Consider the following 23221-nt stretch of genomic DNA (forward strand, 5'->3'; position numbering starts at 1 on the left):
TATAATAATAATTACCAAATACTTATGTCAGATTTTCACTAAGTTTGGCAGAATAAATCTTTATAAAACAACTTACTACCGCTCACCATGAAAGCTGGAATGCCCACTAGTGGGCGGAAGGGACCAGGTTGACCAGCACTGACATAAGGTTTGTTCTGTCCTTACTGATTTTTTAAAATTTTTATTTATTTATTTATTTATTTATTTATTTATTTATTTATTTTAGAGGAGAGAGAGAGAGAGAGAGAAAGAGAGAGAGAAGGGGGAAGGTGCAGGGAGCATCAACTTCCATATGTGCCTTGAGCGGGCAAGCCCAAGGTTTGTTTTTTTTTACTTTTTTTTTCAATTTTTATTTATTCATTTTGGAGAGAGAGAGAGAGAGAGGAGAGACAGAGAGAGAGAAAGGGGGAGGAGCTGGAAGCATCAACTCTCATATGTGCCTTGACCAGGCAAGCCCAGGGTTTCGAACCAGCGACCTCAGCATTTCCGGGTTGACGCTTTATCCACTGCGCCACCGCAGGTCAGGCAAGCCCAAGGTTTTGAACCACCGAACTCAGCGTTCTAGATCCGTGCTTGATCCACTGCACCACCACAGGTCAGGCCTTACTGATTTTTTTGAAGCAGGCTATCACTTTTGAAGGAGTGACGATCCGTCTCTGAATGAGAGATGTGTTGAATATATTTCAATGATAGTTTTTCTTTTTTGTTTTTGTAACTGTGATGGAAGTGGGAGTTTGTGTTATGGAGTTTATATTAAGTACAGGAAAAGTTGGAATCACCAAGTGACTAAAGCTTATTGATAGGAAGCGCTACTGTTTGCAGTGATGATTTTTGCCCTAAATCTTAACAACAGTTGTATAATATCTATTTGTATAAGGTTTTCCTAATACAGGAGGGTTTCACAATAAGTTTTTGCTGTGACTGTGAGAAGGAATTAATTGTTGCATTTATATTTATTAATTCTTGTAGTATTTTCCTTGGAAATGAGGAGCCACTGAGCCATTTCACCTGCAAATGTTGTAAAGTACCAAAAGGCTACAGAATTAATATTAATATTTTAGGAGGCTTGGAGAACATTTTATTAATTTGGGTTAAGGTGTGCAGAGAAATTATGAGAATAGTCTCTGTACTGTGTGATTGGTATAACCAGATGGCTCTTGCCAGTGTATTGTAAATGAAAAGGGAAGGAAAGCATAGATTCCCTGACATTCCACCACACCTGTGGGGAAAGGAGTAAATGGCTTGCCAGGTGCAGGAAGGGAAAAGCCAAAATAAACCTTTTCTTATAACTATGAGCCATTTGCGGGCATTTGTCCCCATGGAAACTACCTCTCTTTGTAAATGCATGTGGTTAATATGTCTGACTGTGGACAGAGAGATGGCAGATGAACACTTGAAAATATAGGAAGGTATTTTAATATGTAAAGAGATATCTTTCTACCATTGTGTTTACTTGTAAATTTTGTTTTCTCCAAAATGATGTATGGTTTGCAAATTGAACGTGGTCCTATCATGTTAAAGGACATATGACTATAACCAATAGTGGTAAAGGGCTCCTAATTACAATTTTTGATTCTGTACTTCCCACTTACAAAACTATAAAAACTAAGTAGAACAAAGGGTCGACGCCCTCTCCGTCAGATTTCTGTTGGAGTTCCCGCCGCTTGGCCAAGCTAGACAATAAAGCTTTAATGTGTAAATGACGGACCTTGCTCCTGTCTTCCATATTTTGGGTCCCTCTGAATTTGGATTAACAGAATGACCATCAACCTTTATTCACCCCACCGCTTTATCCACTGCACCACCACAGGTCAGACTCTAAGTTTAGTTTTAAGACTAAGCTTTTCCCCACACCATTGACTTATTGCATGATGTGGGGTGGTGCACTCTTATGAGAAATCCTATTATGTCTCAGATAAGTGACTTTGTATCAGAGACTTTCTTGTTTGTATATTGGATTAAAGGCTTTGAATTTCTACACTATAAACTGGGGCAGACCGTGAGCTTGTTCTCTCTCAGTTCCTGAGATTAGTATTAGAGGAGAAAGCAGAGAGGAGAGCAGAGAGAGGCCATGTGGAGGAGGCCAAAAGAAGCAGGCGAGATGGTGGAGTGCTGAGTGAGAAGCCAGTTTGTGCAGAGTTTGTGCAGAGAAAAGGAGATGGGGAACAGAGGTGAGTAAGTCTGTTGTGCTAGAAACCTTTAATTTTAGAAAACTTGATCAAGTCAGTAGCTTTGTGAGCACTGAATGAATGGGTTTTTGGAGCCAGTGTGTGTTTTTACTTGCCCATCAGGTACAAGCTAGGATTAAAGTTGATGACCCACCAGTTCTTGGCTCCATTGTTTCATTACTTTCTGTCCAAATCAAATGTGAACCTGCATGGGCCAGGTGGCTGTGATGATGGCCCTGCCTACTGGCCATACAGATAACTTTCTTACAGGGTTCTAGATGGAGGGTTAGAAGAGCTATAAAGAATGTAATGTTGTGCTCGCTTCGGCAGCACATATACTAAAATTGGAAAAATACAGAGAAGATTAGCATGGCCCCTGCACAAGGATGACATGCAAATTTGTGAAGCATTCCATATTTTTAAGGACGTGGGCCCAGGCGCATGCCAGCTCATGTCCAATACTGCTTTGTCCAGTGGGAATGATGGGGCCCTCTCCTCCAGCACAGTTTCTGTGGCTGATTGTAACACTGTACAACTGTATCTGACCATTAAATGCTGTTGTACTCTGAAAAAAAGAAAGAAAGTAATGTTATAAAGCACCATACCCCAGATTCTGAAAAGCACTGTACCTTACTCCATTGGGTTTAGGTATAGACACCCCGTCCAGATAAATTTTGAAGAATTTTATTGAAGGAGATTTGTTAAATATGCTGGTTGCATATGGTTGACTCGGGGCATAGCAGTCCCAAATCATGTCCCTCAAGTACATCTCAGAGGCTAGTTATATACTGTTTGAACACACACAGTTTGGGAAGCATGACACAACCATTAACAATTTTTACATTATATTAACAAGATTAACATTAAAACTTTCAAGGTAATACAATCAAAGACATTCACAAATCCTTTTAGTGTCTATCTCTCCTCCTTTGCCTAGAAGTAAATGTTAGTCTCAGGATTCCAGGAAGGAAGGAAGAGGTAAGACCAGTGTAGTGTAGGGTGGTATGTAAATTTTGTCTCTTATTGAAAGAAAAAGGAAGTTCCTCAGATAACCTTAATCATTTCAGAAAACTTAAAACCAAATTACCCTAGTCATTCTTGTAAGTCAGGAGACTTCTATATTCTTTTTCTTCCATTTTCCAGAGAAAGAACTGGACAGAAAGCCTGACTTTTCCCTTTATAATGGCATTGTCAACACTAAGTTTTAAAGTTCTCTGGTACTTTTTTACAGTTCATGGCACTTTTTTTAATTCACTGAAATGTGTAGGAAGGTAACCACCTTTATCATCCAGTAGGGTCAGTTTTTAAAAAGTGTCAAGCATTCTCATAAGCGTGGTAGATATGAATATTTGGAGTATTGTGGATGTTGGGCAGATAAAATATATTATGCTCACTTTGTTAAAGATGGTGCTGCCCACATGGAAGCCTGTCACCCAGGTGATATTAATGTGTGTTAGGGGCAGGCTGTGGGCAAACAAAATTCTTGTAACCTGGGGCTTGGTTTTAGGACTAAGCCTTTCCCACCTTTTTTGATGTGGGGTGATACAATCCCATCATGTCTCAGATAAGTGACTTTGTATTAGAGACTTACATATTTTGTATATTGAATTAAAGCTTTTGATTTCTACACTATAAAATGGGGCAAAACAAGAGCTTGTGTTCTTGATTCCTGAGATTAGCATTAGAGAGCAGAGAGAGGCCACATGGGGGAGGCCAGGAGAAGCAGCCAAAATGGCAGAGTTTGTGCAGGGAGAAGGAAGGGGATGGGGAACAGAGGTGAATTTGTCTGTTGAGCTAGAAACCTTTGATTCTAGGAAACTCAGATAAGTCAGTAGCTTTGTGAGCACTGAATGTGAGTGGGTTTTGGAGCCCAGTGTGTGTTTTTACTTGCCCGCTGGGTGCAAGCTAGGATTAAAGATAATGGCCCACCTGTTTTTGGCTCCATTTTTTCATCGACTCTCTGAATCCAATGTGAACCTGCATAGGCCAGGTGGCTGTGATGGTGGCCTTGGATACTGGCCTCACAGTGGAGTTGTTATGTTTATGGAATGTTATTTGCCACTTAGGTTATTTTAAAAAATGTTTTTACACATTTTTTAGTTGCATGCATCAGTTTTGAAAGCTGTGCTCCATTGCCGATTCAGATGGGTTTGTTCAATTACCTTTATAGTTATGTGTGTTTCTGTTTTCTTTTTTAGCTGTGGTGTATTATTTGAGTTTGTTACAAATTGCATGTGAATGTAGATATTCCTGGTCTACTGAACCTACTAAAAGGATTTTGTGTATTTATGGGACCAGGTTTTGCCTTAAAATGTACTCTAAGTTACCCAAATATTTTTGGTGGTTATTTTCAGTTCTCTTAATGTCTTGCTGCCTTATGTTATAGGCAGCTCCAGGGTTTTCTATTAGGTGTGGTAGCTATTAACTTCCAGAAGGAAGTGCTTTCAGTGGATGTCAGGATGTAGTGGTGCCTTTTATTTTCTCATACGTTTGTTTTAATACCAGTTATGATATGTTACAAAGTACCTTATCCCAGATTCTGAAAGGCACTGTACCTCACTCCATTGGGTTTATGTAGAGACACCATGTTCAGATGAATTTTGAAGAATTTTATTGAAGGAGGAAATTTGCTAAATATGCCAGCCACATATGGCTGTCATGGGGCATAGCAGTCCCAAATCTTGAGCCCTGAGTATATTTCAGAAGCTGGTTATATACACTTTGACCACATACAGGTTGGGGAGGGGGCATGAAAGCAGGACACAGTCATTAACAAGATTATAACATTTGTCTAGGGGATTTACAGAAAATTTTAAAACTTTCAAGGTAATACAAAAACATTCACAAATCCTTTCAGTATCTATCTTCTCTTCTCTGCCTAGAAGTACACTTTAATTTCAGGATTCCAGGAAGGGAGAGAGAGCTAAGATCAGTGTAGGGTGGTATGTTAATTTTGCCTCTTATTTAAAGCAAAAGGGTGTTCTTCAGATAACCTTAATGCTTTTAGAGAACTTAAAAACAAATGACCCTAGTCATCCTTGTAAGTCAGGAGACATCTTTATTTTTTTCCTTCATTTTCCAAAGAAAGGACAGGAAAGCCTGACCTTTAGAATATCAATATTAATTTTGCTGCTTTTTGGTACCTTACAACAATATCATAATTTTTTCTTTCATGTAAAGAGAAACCTTTGTCATATATATTATGTGTCTGAATTTGAATCCATTACTTTGTGCCAATAATTAGGCTATTTATGTTTATTGATAAGGAGTTACCCAGCATTTTATTTTAATAGCCATTTGCCACAAGGAAATTATTCAATGTAGTTGTGGTTTTTTCTATTCATTGCTTTTTGTATACTGTCAGTCAAATAAGTTTGTAAATATGATACTGATAGATATATGAATTTATCAGAAATACCAAATGCCCTTCAGCTGTTCTTCATGACTCTCAGACCTCAACCTTATTTACTGGATAATTGCCCCTGAGGCAGAAGAGTTCCAAGAAGCTGGTCAAGCACCCTAAGGAGGAGTGTTCCAGAAAGCTGAAACTGTAAATCCGCAGGAGGGGATATACCAGAACTTCTGGCTCAATACCTCCTCAGGCTTTCCCAAAGACTATTAAAATTTGCCCCCTAGTCTGTACTCATGCCTGTCTCCCTGGAGAAGTGCCCAACAGTGTTCCTTTCTTTCTTTCAATAAAGCCTACTACACTGGTGTTGGGCAGATAAAATGTATTATGCTCACTTTGTTAAAGAGGCCGTTGCCCAGGTGATATAATGTGTGTTGAGAATTGTTGTAGCATGAGGCTTGGTTTTGGGATTAAGCCTTTCCCACCCTTTTTGATGAGGGGTGGTACAATCCAATCATGCCTCAGAGAAGTGACTTTAGAGACTAGAGTCACTTCTAGTGACTACTTTAGAGTATTAGAGTATTAGAGACTTCCCTATTTTGTATATTGGATTAGAGGTTGTGAAGCTACACTATAAAATGGGGCAAAACAGGAGTTTGCCCGCTTGGTTCCTGAGATTAGAAGAGAGAGCAGAGGAGAGCAGAGAAAGGCCACGTGGAGGAGGCCAGGAGAAGCAGCCAAGATGGCGGAGTGCTGAGTGAAATGCCAGTTTGTGTAGAGTTTGTATCTGGGATAAGGAAAGGAGATGGGGAACAGAGGTGAATAATAAGCCTGGTGAGCTAGAAACCTTTGATTCTAGGAAACTTGGATAAGTCAGTAGCTTTGTGAGCACTGAATGTGACTGGGTTTTGGAGCCCAGTGTGTATTTTTACTTGCCCGCCGGGTGCAAAGCTAGAATTAAAGACTATGGCCCACCAGTTTTTGGCTCTGCTGTTTCTTTGCCGACTGTCCAAATCGAATGCGAACCTGCATGGGTCTGGCTGCTATGATGGTAGCTCTGGCCATGCCTCCTGGCTTTACAACTGGCATTTTCAGACTCCCATGAATTCCATCAGATATATAGGTTTGCTCACTTATAGTTTACATTGGGTGTAAAGGACAGGCTGTAACCAGGCAGGGTTTTTATAGCTGAAGGCTAATTTTTAAAACTATGCCTTTCCCACCCTTTTGAGGAATCCCATTATGCCTCAGATAAGTGACTTTGTATCAGAGACTTCTTTGTTTGTATATTAGATTAAAGGTTTTAATTTCTACACTATAAAATGGGGCAGACGGAGAGCTTATTTTCTCGGTTTCTAAGATTAGCATTAGAGAGCAGAGAGCAGAGGAAGGCCATGTGGAGGAGAGGAGAAGCAGCCAAGAAGGCAGAGTGCTGAATGAGAAGCAAGTTTGTACAGAGTTTTTGCAAAGAGAAGGAGATGAAAAACAGAGGTGAATAAGGCTGGTGAGCTGAAAACCTTTGATTTTAGGAAACTCAGATAAGTCAGTGGATTGGGGAGGCCTGAATGGAAAGGGAAGTGTTTTCCCATTGTGTGTATTTTGTGCCCACCAGGTGCAAGCTAGGATTAAAGCAAATGGCCCACCAGTTCTTGGCTTCATTGTTTCATTATTGTCTGTCTGAATCAAGTGTGAACCTGCATGAGCCAGGTGGCTGTGATGTTGACCGAAGCTACTGGCTTAACATATACCTTCACTATATTTTGTATTTTAATAGGTGAAGTGAAACTAAGGCAATAGTGTTAATAAAAGTGTGGTCGATATTTTCATGTGTGACATTATGTTTATGTATAGATATCTTTGGGAAGGCAATGTATGTAAAATTGTTTAAGTAGATTAATAAAAAATATGATGAGAATCCTGAGCATTATAAATGAAGGGTGTAGATGGAAGGTGTTCTAGAAACAGGAAGCATTTTGCAAGCAAAGCAAAGCTCCATTAAAGTCGACTGGCAAATGTGCAAAATTTTAAAAAGAAACCTGTATGTGGTGGAAGCAGGAGAGTAAGAGACTAGGATGATCAATGATAAGTTACAGTACTGAAGCAGAACTAAAGACCACGTCATGAGTCATGAGCAAGCAAGGATGCTTCAGTGCATCTTGTGGTTCACAACAGAATTCAGTGTCCTAAGGTGTCCCGGATTCTTTATCTCTAGGAGGAAGACCAGGGGAGTTCCAAGTGGCTTGTGTGATTCATGTGATGTTCATTCTTGAATCTGTGGCCTGGATGTCCAGCTAAAGGCTAGGTAGGTCTGTCTCATCTGGATTTGTGTCAGAGACACTTCTGAATACTAGCATATAAGTTCATGTTACTGAGGTAGTTGAGTGTTGTTGTAGTAATATAAGGTTATATTGTAGTAAGGTATCAAAAAGCTGCAAAATTAATATTGATATTCTAGGAGGAAACATCAGAATTTCCTGTCCCATCCTTCCTTTAGGGAGGGGAGGGAGACAAATGTAGAAGTTTCTGGCTTGCAAGGAAATTGGGCTATTTAGTTTTAAAACTAAAATAAAGGTTAACTGAGAAACTTCTTTTTCAAAGAATTTACATACCACCTTGCATTGACTATAGTTCCTCCCCCTTCCTGGAATATTGAGGGTAAAATACCTCTAGGCAAAGGAGGAAAGATGAACCCTGAAAGATTATAAATATATTTGATTGTGTTGCCTTGAAAGTCTTAATATTTCTGTGTGTCCCCTAAACAAATGTTGTAAGTTTATGCCATGATGTCATGCTCTCCTCAGCCCATGTGTGACACACAGGTATATAACCAGCTCCTGAGATGTATTTCGTGCACATGATTTGGGACTGCAAATGTCCTGTGTTAGCATATGTGGCTGGAATATTAAATAAATCTCCTTAAATAAAACCCTTCGAAACTCATCTGGACTTGTTGTCTCTACATAAACCCACAGAAGTAAGGTACAGTACTTTTCAGCATCTGGGGTATGCTACTTTACAATAGTAATTAAATATATAGAAATAAAAATGTTGTAAAGTACTACCACCATCTTGGCTGCTTCTACTGTCCTCCATGTGGCCTTTCTCTGCTCTCCTTTAGCATGGGCCCCTCTGCCCCATCTTATAGTGTAGAGATTAAAACCTTTAATGCAATATACAAACAAGAAAGTTTCTGATACAAAGCCACTTATCTGTGGCATAAATGGGATTCCTCATAAGAGTGCACCACCCCCTATCATGCAACAGTCAAGGGTGTGAGGAAAAGTTTAGGCTTCAAACTAAACCTTAGGTTATAAGGACACTGCCTGCTTACACCCTGTCCCCCACATCCAATACAAACTATAAGCAAGCAAACATATATATCATATTTGCAAACTTATTTGACCCATAGAGCTCTTCTTATCTATATATAATTTCACACATACTAACTGAGCCCTGTGCAAAGGGCATGGTCTTACTTATCATATCCCTATACACTAGATTAGCTCCCACCCAGAGGGTGTAGCTTATTCACTTTCCTTAGTAACTTTTAATATTATACCCTAACATTTTAATATAATTTCTATATATTTAATTACTATAACATTATATTACTGTAACATTCTACCTTTTGATCCTGATGAGCTATAAACTTTCTGGCTTCTGGTTCCTGTCCAGTCATGCTTGTTGTGTTCATGTGGGCAGGAAGGTAGATATTGATGGGGAAAGACAAGGAAGAAAGTTTCACACTGTATTTTATGAAACTCCAGGGAGAAGCCTCAGGGTTTCATTTAGTCTAATCTGATAGGAGGCTCCAGTATTCATAAGGTTAATGGCACATTAAAGAAATCCATTGTGTCCTGAGAAGTCCATTGGCCTCATCAACCCTCTAGCCTCAGGTTTGGGAAGTTTTCCCAAGGTGCTCCTGGTCAGGTGTTTTGGGGAAGCAAGGTAGAACTAGTTCCGTTCTAGGAGACACAACATGGGAGTCAAACACCAGTGGTTGTAAAACACTCTGAGTTTCAGAGTTGAGGTAGATTATGGTTTAAAAAAAAGTGGTCCTTTCTCGTTGTGGAAAATAGAAACATGATCTGTAGAAAGATCTGGGTCTTTTTCTTTATCTTTCTGTCCCTTTTTCTGCATTTTTGTTTAGAGAAATGTACTAGGCATGTTGCAGATATATTACACCATTTCTAATTGGATTTTAATGTTTTTACATTGATTTGAGGAAGAGAGAGAGAGAGAAAGAGAATGTAAAGTGTAAAGCTGAAGCCAGGGCCACCATCAGAGGAGCCCAGCCTATGCAGGTTCGCATTGGATTCGGACAGTCGGTAAAGAAACAACGGAGCCACAAACTGATGGGCCATAGTCTTTATTCTAGCTTGCACCCGGCAGGCAAGTAAAAATATACACTGGGCTCCAAAACCCAGTCACATTCAGTGCTCACAAAGCTACTGATTTATCCAAGTTTCCTAGAATCAAAGGATTCTAGCTCACCAGACTTATTCTCCTCAGTTCCCCATCTCCTTCCTTATCCCAGATACAAACTCGACACAAACTGGCATCTCACTCAGCACTCTGCCATCTTGGCTGCTTCTCCTGGCCTCCCCCACGTGGCCTTTCTCTGCTCTCCTCTGCTCTCTCTTCTAATGATAATCCCCCAGGAATCAAGAGGGTAAACTCTCGTTCTACCCCCATTTTATATTGTAGCTTCACAATCTCTAATCCAATATACAAAGTAGGGAAGTCCCTAATACAAAGTCACTTCTCTGAGGCACGATTGGATTGTACCACCCCACATCAAAAAGGGTGGGAAAGGCTTAATCCCAAAACCAATCCCTAGGCTACAAGGATTCTCAACACACATTAATATCACCTGGGTGACGGCCTCCTCGTGGGCAGCGTAATCTTTAACAAAGTGAGCATAATACATTTTATCTGCCCAACAATTCACCCCTATGCTCACTTTACTACCCACAATCTATACCACCGGCATCCCTGTACAAGGAAATTAGGCATATTACACAAATTACAACATGGCAAGTTATACAATTTTAACAATTACAAAGGTACACTTCACCAGTCTCTGAGCACTTTGCCCAAAGCGCAAAATGTCCTCGGAAAAAGCTTCCTGGGGCAGGGGAGTGCTTTCAGCAAAGCCACCCCCCACCCCCATCAGGGTATTTCACATTGTCCAAAATCCATAAGTCCATCCAACAAAGGAGTCAGTGCCCACTCGGTCGTAGTCCAGGAAAATCAGTCCACGCACATGGGGCATCAGCCACCCCCCTCATTCCTGCCGTCCTCGCAGGTCTTACACTGTCCCAAAGAGGGGCACATGGCAATGGCAGTCAGCATTTCCGTCTCTGTCTGAATAGCATGTACAGCCCTATGTCCCAAAATCACAGACCTACCAGGGCCGCAGTAGCTGCTCCTTCCAGCTGGGCTTCCATCTTCTGGAGACTGCAAATCACAACTCCAGCTTGATTCTCCTCATCTTCCAAAAAGAAACTGAAAACATCAGCTCCTGCTGCCAGGCTCAAGCCCCAGGCTGCTGCTGCCTTCTGCTCCACAGACCCTGCAGCTCCGGGCCTGGCCTCAGCTTCAGCCTCAGCCTCAGCCCTGGCCTCAGCCTCAGCCCTGGCCTCTTGCTGCTGCTGGTTCTCTGCAACATCCAGGGCAATCTGCAACTCACGAACCTCTGAATCCTCCTCCAGCGTTTGCTCCAATTCCAGGCGAATCTCGCAAACCTGGTCGGCCTCCTCCTCAAGCACTTCCTCCAGCTCCAGGGTCAGCATTGGTTTCTCCTGCATTTGCTCCAGCTCCTTCCACTGCTCGGTTTGCATGTCCTGGGCAGCCTCTTCCACAGGGTTCTTAGTTTCCTCACGCATGGCTGTAAAAGTCAGCCAGCCTACGATCCCCAAAAGGACAGCCATGGGGAACCCTAACACTTGCCAGTCCTCTACTCCATCACTCAAAGGCTCCTTGCCGATCTGTATCGAATCCTGCCACAGACTACGCCAAATGTAAAGCCAGAAGCCAGGGCCACCATCAGAGGAGCCCAGCCTATGCAGGTTCGCATTGGATTCAGACAGTCAGTAAAGAAACAACGGAGCCACAAACTGATGGGCCATAGTCTTTATTCTAGCTTGCACCCAGCGGGCAAGTAAAAATATACACTGGGCTCCAAAACCCAGTCACATTCAGTGCTCACAAAGCTGCTGATTTATCCGAGTTTCCTAGAATCAAAGGATTCTAGCTCACCAGACTTATTCTCCTCAGTTCCCCATCTCCTTCCTTATCCCAGATACAAACTCGACACAAACTGGCATCTCACTCAGCACTCTGCCATCTTGGCTGCTTCTCCTGGCCTCCCCCACGTGGCCTTTCTCTGCTCTCCTCTGCTCTCTCTTCTAATGATAATCCCCCAGGAATCAAGAGGGTAAACTCTCGTTCTACCCCCATTTTATATTGTAGCTTCACAATCTCTAATCCAATATACAAAGTAGGGAAGTTCCTAATACAAAGTCACTTCTCTGAGGCATGATTGGATTGTACCACCCCACATCAAAAAGGGTGGGAAAGGCTTAATCCCAAAACCAATCCCCAGGCTACAAGGATTCTCAACACACATTAATATCACCTGGGTGATGGCATCCTCGTGGGCAGCATAATCTTTAACAAAGTGAGCATAATACATTTTATCTGCCCAACATAAAGCCAGTAGTCAGGGCCACTATCACAGCAGCTTGGCCCATGCAGGTTCGCATTGGATTTAGACAGTCAGTAAAGAAACAATGGAACCAAAAACTGGTGGGCCATCATCTTTAATCCTAGCTTGCACCCAGTGGGCAAGTAAAAACACACACTGGGCTCCAAAACCCACTCACATTCAGTGCTCACAAAGCTACTGACTTATCTGAGTTTCCTAGAATCAAAGGTTTCTAGCTCAACAGACATATTCACCTCTGTTCCCCATCCCCTTCCTTCTCCCTACACAAACTCTGTACAAACTGGCTTCTTACTCAACACTTTGCTATCTTGGCTGCTTCTCCTGGCCTCTTCCACATGGCCTTTCTCTGCTCTCTGCTCTGCTCTCTCTGCTTTCTAGTGCTAATCTCAGGAACTCAGAGAGCTAGCACCTTCTCTGCCCCCATTTTATAGTGTAGATTCAAAACTTTTAATCCAATATACAAAATAGGGAAGTCTTTAATACAAAGACACTTCTCTGAGGCATGATGGGATTATACCACCCCACATCAAAAAGGGTGGGAAAGGCTTAGTTCTAAAACCAAGCCCTAGGCTACAAAGATCCTGCCTGCCCACATCCTGCCTCCAATGCACATTAATATTACCTGGGTGATGGCTTCTATGTGGGCAGCACCATCTTTAACAAAGTGCGCATAATATATTTTATCTGCCCAACAGAGAAGTATTAGCTTATTTTTCCATTTAGTTGTTCCATTTAGGTGTGAACTTTTTGTTTGCTTCTCTTAAATGTTGAGACCTGGGATGGAACCCAGAACCTTGACACACAGGAAGGACACTCCATGCACTGAGACATCTGGTCAGGACACCATAGGTTTACTTGTTTTTTTATATTATTATTATATTTAAGTTGAAAAAAATTTAGAATTCCAATTGCAACATATGTTTCAGGTTATTTATTTATTTTATTTATTTATTTTTTTTTTATAATTTTATTTTTTTACTGGGGTGACATCAATAAATCAGGATATATATATTCAAAGATAACAAGTCCAGGTTATCTTGTCGTTCAATTATGTTGCATACCCACCACCCAAAGTCAGATTGGTCCTCCGTCACCCTCTATCTTGTACTCTCTGTGCCCCTCCCCCTCGCCCTTTCCCTCTCCCATTCCCCCCTCCCACCCATAACCACCACACTCTTATCAATGTCTCTTAGTTTCACTATTATGTTTCACCTACGTATGGAATAATACAGTTCCTGTTTTTTTCTGATTTACTTATTTCGCTTCGTATCATGTTATCAAGATCCCACCATTTTGCTGTAAATGTTCCCATGTCATCATTTTTTATGGCTGAGTAGTATTCCATAGTGTATATGTGCCACATCTTCTTTATCCAGTCATCTATTGATGGGCTTTTTGGTTGTTTCCATGTCCTGGCCACTGTGAACAATGCTGCAATAAACATGGGGCTGCATGTGTCTTTACGTATCAATGTTTCTGAGTTTTGGGGATATATACCCAGTAGAGGAATTGCTGGGTCATAAGGTAGTTCTATTTTCAGTTTTTTGAGGAACCACCATACTTTCTTCCATAATGGTTGTATTACTTTACATTCCCACCAACAGTGGATGAGGGTTCCTTTTTCTCCACAGCCTCTCCAACATTTGCTATTACCTGACTTGCTAATAACAGCTAATCGAAGAGGTGTGAGGTGGTATCTCATTGCCGTTTTGATTTGCATTTCTCTAATAGCTAAAGAAGATGAGCATCTTTTCATATATCTGTTGGCCATTTGTATTTCTTCCTGGGAGAAGTGTCTATTCATATCCTCTTCCCATTTTTTTATTGGATTGTTTGTTTGTTTGTTGCTGAGTTTTATGAGTTCTTTGTATATTATGGATATTAAGCCCTTATCTGAGCTGTTGTTTGAAAATATCATTTCCCATTTAGTTGGCTTTCTGTTTATTTTGTTATAAGTTTCTCTTGCTGAGCAAAAACTTCTTAGTCTGATGTAGTCCCATTCATTAATTTTTGACTTCACTTCTCTTGCCATTGGAGTCAAATTTATAAAATGCTCTTTAAAACCCAGGTCCATGAGTTGAGTACCTATGTCTTCTTCTATGTACTTAATTGTTTCAGGTCTTATGTTTAGATCTTTGATCCATTTTGAGTTAATTTTTGTACAGGGGGAGAGACTGTAGTCCAGTTTCATTCTTTTGCATGTGGCTTTCCAGTTTTCCCAGCACCATTTATTGAAGAGGCTTTCTTTTCTCCATTGTGTGTTGTTGGCCCCTTTATCAAAAATTATTTGACTATATATATGTGGGTTTATTTCTGGACTTTCTATTCTGTTCCATTGGTCTGAGTGTCTATTTTTCTGCCAATACCATGCTGTTTTGATTGTCGTGGCCCTATAATAGAGTTTGAAGTCAGGTATTGTTATGCCCCCAGCTTCATTCTTTTTCTTTAGGATTGCTTTGGCTATTCGGGGTTTTTTATAGTTCCATATAAATCTGATGATTTTTTGCTCTATTTCTTTAAAAAATGTCATTGGAAGTTTGATGGGAATTGCATTAAATTTGTATATTGCTTTGGGTAATGTAGCCATCTTGATTATATTTATTCTTCCTAGCCAAGAACAAGGTATATTCTTCCATCTCATTATATCTTTTTCAATTTCCCTTAACAATGGTTTATAGTTTTCATTATATAAGTCCTTTACATTCTTTGTTATGTTTATTCCTAAGTATTTTATTTTTTTTGTTGCAATCGTGAAGGGGATTATTCTTTTGAGTTCCTTCTCAGTTGTTTCATTGTTGGCATATAGAAAGGCCATTGACTTCTGTATGTTAATTTTGTATCCTGCGACCTTACTGTATTGGTTTATTGTTTCTAGTAGTCTTTTTGTGGATTCTTTGGGGTTTTCGATGTATAGGATCATATCATCTGCAAAAAGTGATACTTTTACTTCTTCTTTTCCGATATGGATGCCTTTTATTTCTTTGTCTTGTCTGATTGCTCTGGCTAGAACCTCTAGTACCACATTAAATAAGAGTGGAGAGAGTGGACAACCCTGTCTTGTTCCTGATTTAAGGGGGAAAGCCTTCAGTTTAGTGCCATTTAATATGATGTTAGCTGATGGTTTATCATATATGGCCTTTATCATGTTTAGATATTTTCCTTCTATACCCATTTTGTTGAGAGTCTTAAACATAAAATTGTGTTGTATTTTATCGAAAGCCTTTTCTGCATCTATTGATAAGATCATGTGGTTTTTGTTCTTTGTTTTGTTGATATGGTGTATTATGTTAACCGTTTTACGTATGTTAAACCATCCTTGAGATTCTGGAATGAATCCCACTTGATCATGATGTATTATTTTTTTAATATGTTGTTGTATTCGATTTGCTAGTATTTTGTTTAGTATTTTAGCATCTGTATTCATTAAAGATATTGGTCTGTAGTTTTCTTTTTTTGTGCCATCCTTGCCTGGTTTTGGTATGAGGGTTATGTTGGCCTCATAAAATGTGTTTGGAAGTATTGCTTCTTCTTCAATTTTTTGGAAGACTTTGAGTAGAATAGGAACCAAGTCTTCTTTGAATGTTTGATAAAATTCGCTGGTATAGCTGTCAGGGCCTGGACTTTTATTTTTGGGGAGGTTTTTAATGTTTTTTCTATTTCTTCTCTACTGATAGGTCTGTTTAGGCTTTCTGCTTCTTCTTGACTCAGTCTAGGAAGGTTGTATTTTTCTAGAAATTTATCCATTTCTTCTAGGTTGTTGAATTTAGTGGCATAAAGTTTTTCATAGTATTCTACAATAATTCTTTGTATATCTACGGTGTCCGTGGTGATTTCTCCTCTTTCATTTTGGATTTTGTTTATATGAGTTCTTTCTCTTTTTTCCTTGGTAAGTCTTGCCAAGGGTTTTTCAATTTTGTTGATCTTTTCAAAGAACCAGCTCCTTGTTCTATTAATTTTTTCTATAGTTTTTCTGTTCTCTAATTCATTTATTTCTGCTCTGATTTTTATTATCTCCTTTCTTCGGCTGCTTTTGGGTTGTCTTTTTTCTTCTTTTTCTAGTTCCTTAAGGTGAGAAGTTAAGTGGTTCACTTGGGCTCTTTCTTGTTTGTTCATATATGCCTGAAGCGATATGAACTTCCCTCTTATCACAGCTTTTGCTGCATCCCATAGATTCTGATATGTCGTATTGTCATTTTCATTAGTCTGTATATATCTTTTGATCTCTGCACTTATTTCTTCTTTGACCCATTCATTTTTTAAAAGTATGTTGTTTAGTTTCCACATTTTTGTGGGATTTCTTTACTTTTTTTTGCAGTTGAATTCTAGTTTCAAGGCTTTATGATCAGAAAATATGCTTGGTACAACTTCAATTTTTCTGAATTTGCTGATGTTGTTTTTGTGGCCCAACATATGGTCAATTCTTGAGAATGATCCATGTACACTGGAGAAAAATGTATACTCAGTCACTTTGGGATGAAATGTCCTGTAGATGTCTATCATATCCAGGTGCTCTAGTGTTTTGTTTAATGCCACTATGTCTTTGTTGATTCTCTGTTTGGATGACCGATCTAGAGCCATCAGCGGTGTATTGAGGTCTCCAATTATGATTGTATTTTTGTCAGTTTTTGTTTCAAGATCAATAAGTAGCTGTCTTATATATTTTGGTGCTCCTTGGTTTGGTGCATATATATTAAGAATTGTTATGTCTTCTTGATTCAGTTTCCCCTTAGCCATTATGAAATGGCCATTTTTGTCTCTGAGTACTTTTCCTTTCTTGTAGTCAGCATTATCCGATATGAGTATTGCTACACCTGCTTTTTTTTGAATGTTTTTTGCTTGGAGTATTGTTTTCCAGCCTTTCACTTTGAATTTGTTTTTATCCTTGTTACTTACATGAGTTTCCTGTAGGCAGCATACAGTTGGATTTTCTTTTTTAATCCATTCTGCTACTCTGTGCCTTTTTATTGGTGAGTTTAATCCATTTACACTTAGTGTAATTATTGATACTTGTGAGTTCCCTATTGCCATTTTATATCTTGCTTTCTGTTAGTTTTGTGTCTTGTTTGATCCTTCTCTTTCCTTTTTCTATCTTTTGTTTTTATTTGGTTGTATTCCATACATCTTTCCTCTGTTGCTATCTTTTGTATCCATTTGCTTCTGTGGTGGTTTTTTCAATGGTGGTTACCTTTGAGTAATGAAAAGGGTCCCTACCCTGTTCATTGTAGCAAACTATTTTGTGAGTACTTTTGCACTCCATCGTCCTTTGCTACTGTTAATCTCCATCTTCTTCCCCTCTTTCTTTTTGTTGTTGTCACAGTTTAAATTTGGTTTTATTGTGTTCTTCTTGGAGCTTTTACTTGTGGCTCTGTTTTTTTTTTTTTTGTTGTTCTTTGTATATGATTGGAGAACCCCCTTTAGTAATTCCTGGAGTGGAGGTTTTCTGATGATAAATTTCCTCATCTTTTCTGTATCTGTGAATGTTTTTATTTCTCCTTCGTATTTGAAGAATAGCTTTGATGGGTATAGTATTCGTGGCTGAAAGTTCCTCTGTTTCAGGAATTTAAATATTGGGGTCCACTCTCTTCTAGCTTGTAGAGTTTCTGCTGAGAAATCTGATGATAATCTAATGGGCCTTCCTTTATATGTTGTATTCTTCTTTTCCCTGGCTGCCTTGAGAATTTTTTCTTTGCTGTTGGTTTGTGTCAATTTCATTATGATATGCCTTGGAGTAATTTTGTTGGGGTTAAGAAAACTCGGAGTTCTGTTTGCTTCTTGAACTTGAGGCTTTAGTTCTTTCCACAGGCTTGGGAAGTTCTCATCTATTATTTGTTTGAGTATGTTCTCCATTCCATTTTCTCTCTCTTCTCCCTCTGATATACCTATTATTCTTATGTTATTCTTTTTGATGGAGTCAGATAATTCTTGTAGGGCTATCTCATTTTTTTTACTTTTTGAGTCTCTTTCTTCTTCTCTCTTTTGTGCCTCAAGTTGCTTGTCTTCTATTTCATTAATCCTCTCTTCTATCTGACCTGTTCTATTAGCTAAGCTTGTTATTTCGTTTTTCAGCTCGTGAATTGAGTTTTTCATCTCTGTTTGATTTGTTTTTATAGTTTCAATTTCCTTGGACATATAATCTTTGTGTTCATTGAGTTGTTTTCTGAGCTCCCTAAATTGCCTTTCTGTGTTTTCTTGTATATCTCGGGGGATTTTTAGTATTTTTATCTTGAATTCTCTGTCATTTAGCTCCAAGGTTTCCAATATATTAAATTTTTTCTCCATAGATTTTTCCTCATCTAGCTGTGTTACCTCTCTTTCTTTTGTATCCATGATATTCGATTTTCTCTTTCTTAATGGCATCTGAGGGTGGTTTTGTTGATAGTATTAATAAGATTTAATAAAGAATAAAAAGTTAAAAAAATAAAAATAATAAAAATAAAAAATCGAAGAGTTGTTTTTTTTTAAAAAAAATTAATAATGAAATAAAGAAAAATAAAATAAAAATTAAAAAAAAGGAAATTATTCCCCCCCTCCTTTTTTCCTCTCCTCTCCTCTCCCCTGTTTTTTGAGAAAATCTTGTGGTGGACTGTGAATTATAACAAACAATGCCTGTGATGGAGGTCCTGAATTGGGGAAAAGTAATGAAGGGGCAAAAAAAAAAAAAGAAAAAAAGAGAAAAAAAAAGAAAACAAAAAAGAAAAAAAAAAGAGCGTATGGACCCACAAAAAGCAAATAAGGAAAAAATTTTGGTCAAGAATGAAATGATTTGCTTTTAGGTGTTGGTTGTCTAAGAGTTATGATGAGAGGAATAAGAGGAAAATGGAAAAATGAGGGGACAAGTTAAAAAATTACTATTGTATTTAGTGGAACAAGAACTAGATAATATGGAGAGCCAGGGATGAGAGCACTGCTAGTGAGTTAAAAAGGTGAAGTAAAAAACCCCCAAAATGCCACAAACATAGGTTTGATTCCCAGATAAGATAATTTTTTGTTATTGAGGTTTGAATGAGAGGAGATGTAAAGGAGAAAGGAGGAAACTAATATAGAGGGAGAAAAGAATGAGAGAGAGAGAAAAAAAGAGGTAACCACTAAAAGAAGAAAAAAGAAAGGAGAGAGAGAGAGAGTTAAGGGTTTTGGAGTGCAACCCTCATAGAGAGAAAGGAAGAGAAGAGAAAAGATAATGGGAGATGTAACAGTTATGGGTAGCGTAGTTCAAGGAGAGGAGAGAGTAAGACCGGTAGAGAGTTAATCGGCCAAATTGGAGGAGGAAAAAAAAGTATCAAGAATGAAGATAAGAGAAACAAATGAACAAATATAATAAAATGGGATAGGTTATAAAGACTGCAGATTATTCTTGATTTTGAGAGGTTATCTTCTTGCTTTTTCTTTTCTCTCCCTCTTCCTGGTTGGTGACTCTGTACCCCGGGTTGTGCCCCTTTGGCACGCTCAGGTAGAGGTTTGCAGTTGATAAGTCTCTATGGCAATGTCATGTATTTTGCTTTAATCTCGTTGGCAGTTGAAGCTCAATAGCATTTATAGGCTCCGACAGTGAGAGAGTCCATGTTCCTGGAGCCTTTCTCCTAGTCTTTCCTTCCTTAATTAGTAGCCTGATAATCCAGCTATGGGGTTGCTGCTGCCTCTGCCTGGATAGTAAGAGGCTCAAAGAGCTGGTAACTCCCCACTCTATTTCCACTCAGCACAGGGCTCTGGGTAAGGCTCAGTCAGTCAGAGCTGCTAGCATAATCAGGCGGGCTTTCTGCCCACTCAAAACCTCTGGCTCTGCCAATCTGTCCGGTAACACTAGCGGGCACCCACTTCCGGGGTGCTTGGAGGAAACTCTCACTCACTGTCTGCGACCAGGATATTCGGCCAGCTGTCTCACGCTCTGAGCAAAACCCCCAACCGCAGGGAAAAGTTGTAGCATTGGAATTGAGTCTCACTCCGTCCCCATGCACGGCTTTTGTAAGGCTCTGGGGCGGCTCGAGATTCCGCTTTGGCCCACACAAGGGCCCCTGACTCTGCCCCTCTGTGCGATAACACGGGCGAGCACTGCCGAGGCACTTGGAGGAATTGCTCTCTCCTTATCTGCGCGCGCAAACCAGGATATGAGGCCGGCCGCGTTTCCCTCTGAGTGAAACACCCTCCAGCACGGAAAATCTCCACCATTGGAATTGAGTCTCGCTCCATCCCCGTGCACGGCTTTTGCAAGGCGCTGGGGTGGCTCGAGATTCCGCTTTGGCCCACAAAAGGTCCCTGACTCTGCCCCTCTGTGCGATAACACGGGCGCGCACTGCCGAGGCACTCGGAGGAATTGCTCACTCCTTATCTGCGCACGCAAACCAGGATATGAGGCCGGCCACGGTTCCCTCTGAGTGAAACACCCTTCAGCACAGAAAATCTCCACTGTTGGAATTAGTTCTCACTCCCTCCCATGCGTGGCTTTCCCAGGAAGAAATTCTCGCCCACCAACTGCGCACCGACCAGGAGACCGGGTAAAATGGCCACTCCGCTTGTCTTTCTTTGTTTGGGTTTGGCGCGAGTGTTAGCTTGTATTTCCCGGGTTGCCACAGGATCAGATTTTCCTCGGCTTGGATCTTTGTGCCACAGCCTGGTTCGGCCGTTTGTGCCGCGGCGGCCTGGATCTATTCACCCCCTTTGCCCGCCTCAGTTTCTATATTCACAGTTACCAGAGAAAGCTGCCCTGTTTAGGTTAGTGAGGAAGGAGGAACATTTCTTACTCCCTATTTCTTTCGGGGTTTGGTTATATATTTAGCCAATTTTTTACTCAATCATACCTTTGGGTGTATTGCGAAGCATCTGGAAGCTCCAAGTATAGGTTTTTCTGTTTCTGGTTGAAGATCTTGTTGAGTTTTGGGGGAGATTTATCGGTATCGCTTCCTACCCCGCCATTACTCTGACGTCATCTCCCCGTTTCAGGTTATTTAAAATGTTATTTAATAACTAAGTAAAAGGACTTCCTGTTTTATCTGTTAATACTGATTTCATGGTTGACTGTTATGAGAGTAGGAAACATCGGTTATGTAATTTTAAATCTTTAAAGTTTGTCGTTGTGGGTCAAATAAGTGTAAATATGATGTATATGATTTCAGTTTATAGTTTGCATTGGGTGTGGGGCACAGGCTCTAAGCAGACATGGTCCTTAGAGCTTAAGGCAGGGGAGGGAACATTTTTGGCTGAAAGAGACATGAATGGCATATATTTTAAAATGTAATTCCATGAGAGCCATACACTGATCTGTGTAATTTATGCATTATCAAATAAAAATTTGGTGTTGTCCCGGAGAAGAGCTGTGATTGACTTCAGCCACACACAATCATGAACATGAGTGGTAGGAAATGAATGGATTGTAATACATGAGAATGTGTATATATATATATATTTTTTTTACAGAGGCAGAGATAGACAGGGACAGACAGACAGGAATGGAGAGAGATGGGAAGCATCAATCATCAATTTCTGTTGCATGTTGCAACTTCTTAGTTGTTCATTGATTGCTTTCTCACATGTGCCTTGACCACGGGCCTTTAGCAGACCGATTAACCCCCTGCTGGAGCCAGCGACCTTGGGTCTAAGCTGGTGAGCTCTTTGCTCAAGTCAGATGAGCCCGCGCTCAAGCTGGTGACCTTGGGGTCTCAAACCTGGGTTCTTCCGCATCACAGTCCGATGCTCTATCCACTACGCCACCACCTGGTCAGGCTGTTTTATATTTTTAATGTTAAATTTTTTAGTTAAAGATTTGTCTGCGAGCCAAATGCAGCCATCAAAAGAGCCACATCTGGCTCATGAGCCATAGGTTCCCAACCCCTGATCTATCCAATTTAAGCTACAACAACAACCAAAAAAGCCATTGTCATTTTTAATTTTTTTAATTTTAATTATTAATATTAGAGAGAGGAAGGAGGTGAGAAAGACTGTCAGAAACACCAATCTCTTTCTGTATGTGCCATGACCCAGGATCAAACCTATGACATTAGTGTGTGGGTGGGATGCTCTAACCCAGTGGTAGTCAACCTGGCCCCTACTGCCCACTAGTAGGCATTCCAGCTTTCATGGTGGGTGGTCACAGAACAACCAAATGGCACCACAAATACATACTAATTTATTAAATATTGACCAGTCGAGATCAGCGGTTAGACTCTGTTACAGGGCATTTGTATTGAGACCGCATTGACCTCTTTCACAACCACCTGGCCCGCATCCACAAGTGGCCAGGTACATAATCCTGGGTTTACACCCACCTCCTGGGCAGTTTATGACCACTATTGTTGCCCCAAAACTAGCAGTTTGTCATTTCATTACCCCGTAGCAGAGACAAAGAACTCCATGGTTCAAGACTTCTTTCTATGACAGAAACTGCCAAACAATGGAGACACCAATTAACTCATATTTTCATCTCAATTCCCAGATTTTAGGGTAATAGGGTGACAATCTAAAAAAACCCCTTTGGACTGCCAAAACTAGCTGATGTCTTGCTACTTCACCCTGATCACAAAGAAGTGATGCCATTGGCCAACACTCACTACATAAAATTTTATAAAATGCACAACCATGGATACTCACTAACTTAGTCTCATCTCAACAAACTCTCACTCAACCATGACACTTGTAACATTGCGACCACACAACACACTTCAAGCGCATGTTTTGTTCACATTTTGTAAGTGAAGCTTAATTGTTACATAACCAAAACTAAAGTCATTACATAGTTAGATTTCTGAGAGCAAGCACAGTTTCAAACAAAATATTGTGAAATATTATAAGCCCATGTCTCAAAAAAAATATGCATGCAGCTATTTTCCAGAGTATCTGAAGATGCATTTCATAAAATCTCTGGCAAATAAACAACATTCAGTATGTTTATTGTGCCATAAAACATTATCCAGTTAGGCAATGAAGTCAAGTTGATTGTGAGAACATCTTTTACAAAGCATCCAAATGACAAAGACAAGCACATTG

The 23221-nt window shown here is 40.0% G+C and overlaps 1 non-coding gene across 1 annotated transcript; it reads left to right on the forward strand.

Moving 5' to 3' along the window:
• The first annotated feature begins 2482 nt into the window (after positions 1-2482).
• LOC136318425 (U6 spliceosomal RNA) lies at positions 2483-2589 on the forward strand. The gene has a single exon (XR_010728069.1). It is a non-coding gene; the product is annotated as a U6 spliceosomal RNA (small nuclear RNA).
• The last annotated feature ends 20632 nt before the right edge of the window (positions 2590-23221 follow it).

This window comes from Saccopteryx bilineata, unplaced genomic scaffold (assembly GCF_036850765.1).
Source record: "Saccopteryx bilineata isolate mSacBil1 unplaced genomic scaffold, mSacBil1_pri_phased_curated manual_scaffold_240, whole genome shotgun sequence".
In the NCBI taxonomy this organism is placed as follows: domain Eukaryota; kingdom Metazoa; phylum Chordata; class Mammalia; order Chiroptera; family Emballonuridae; genus Saccopteryx; species Saccopteryx bilineata.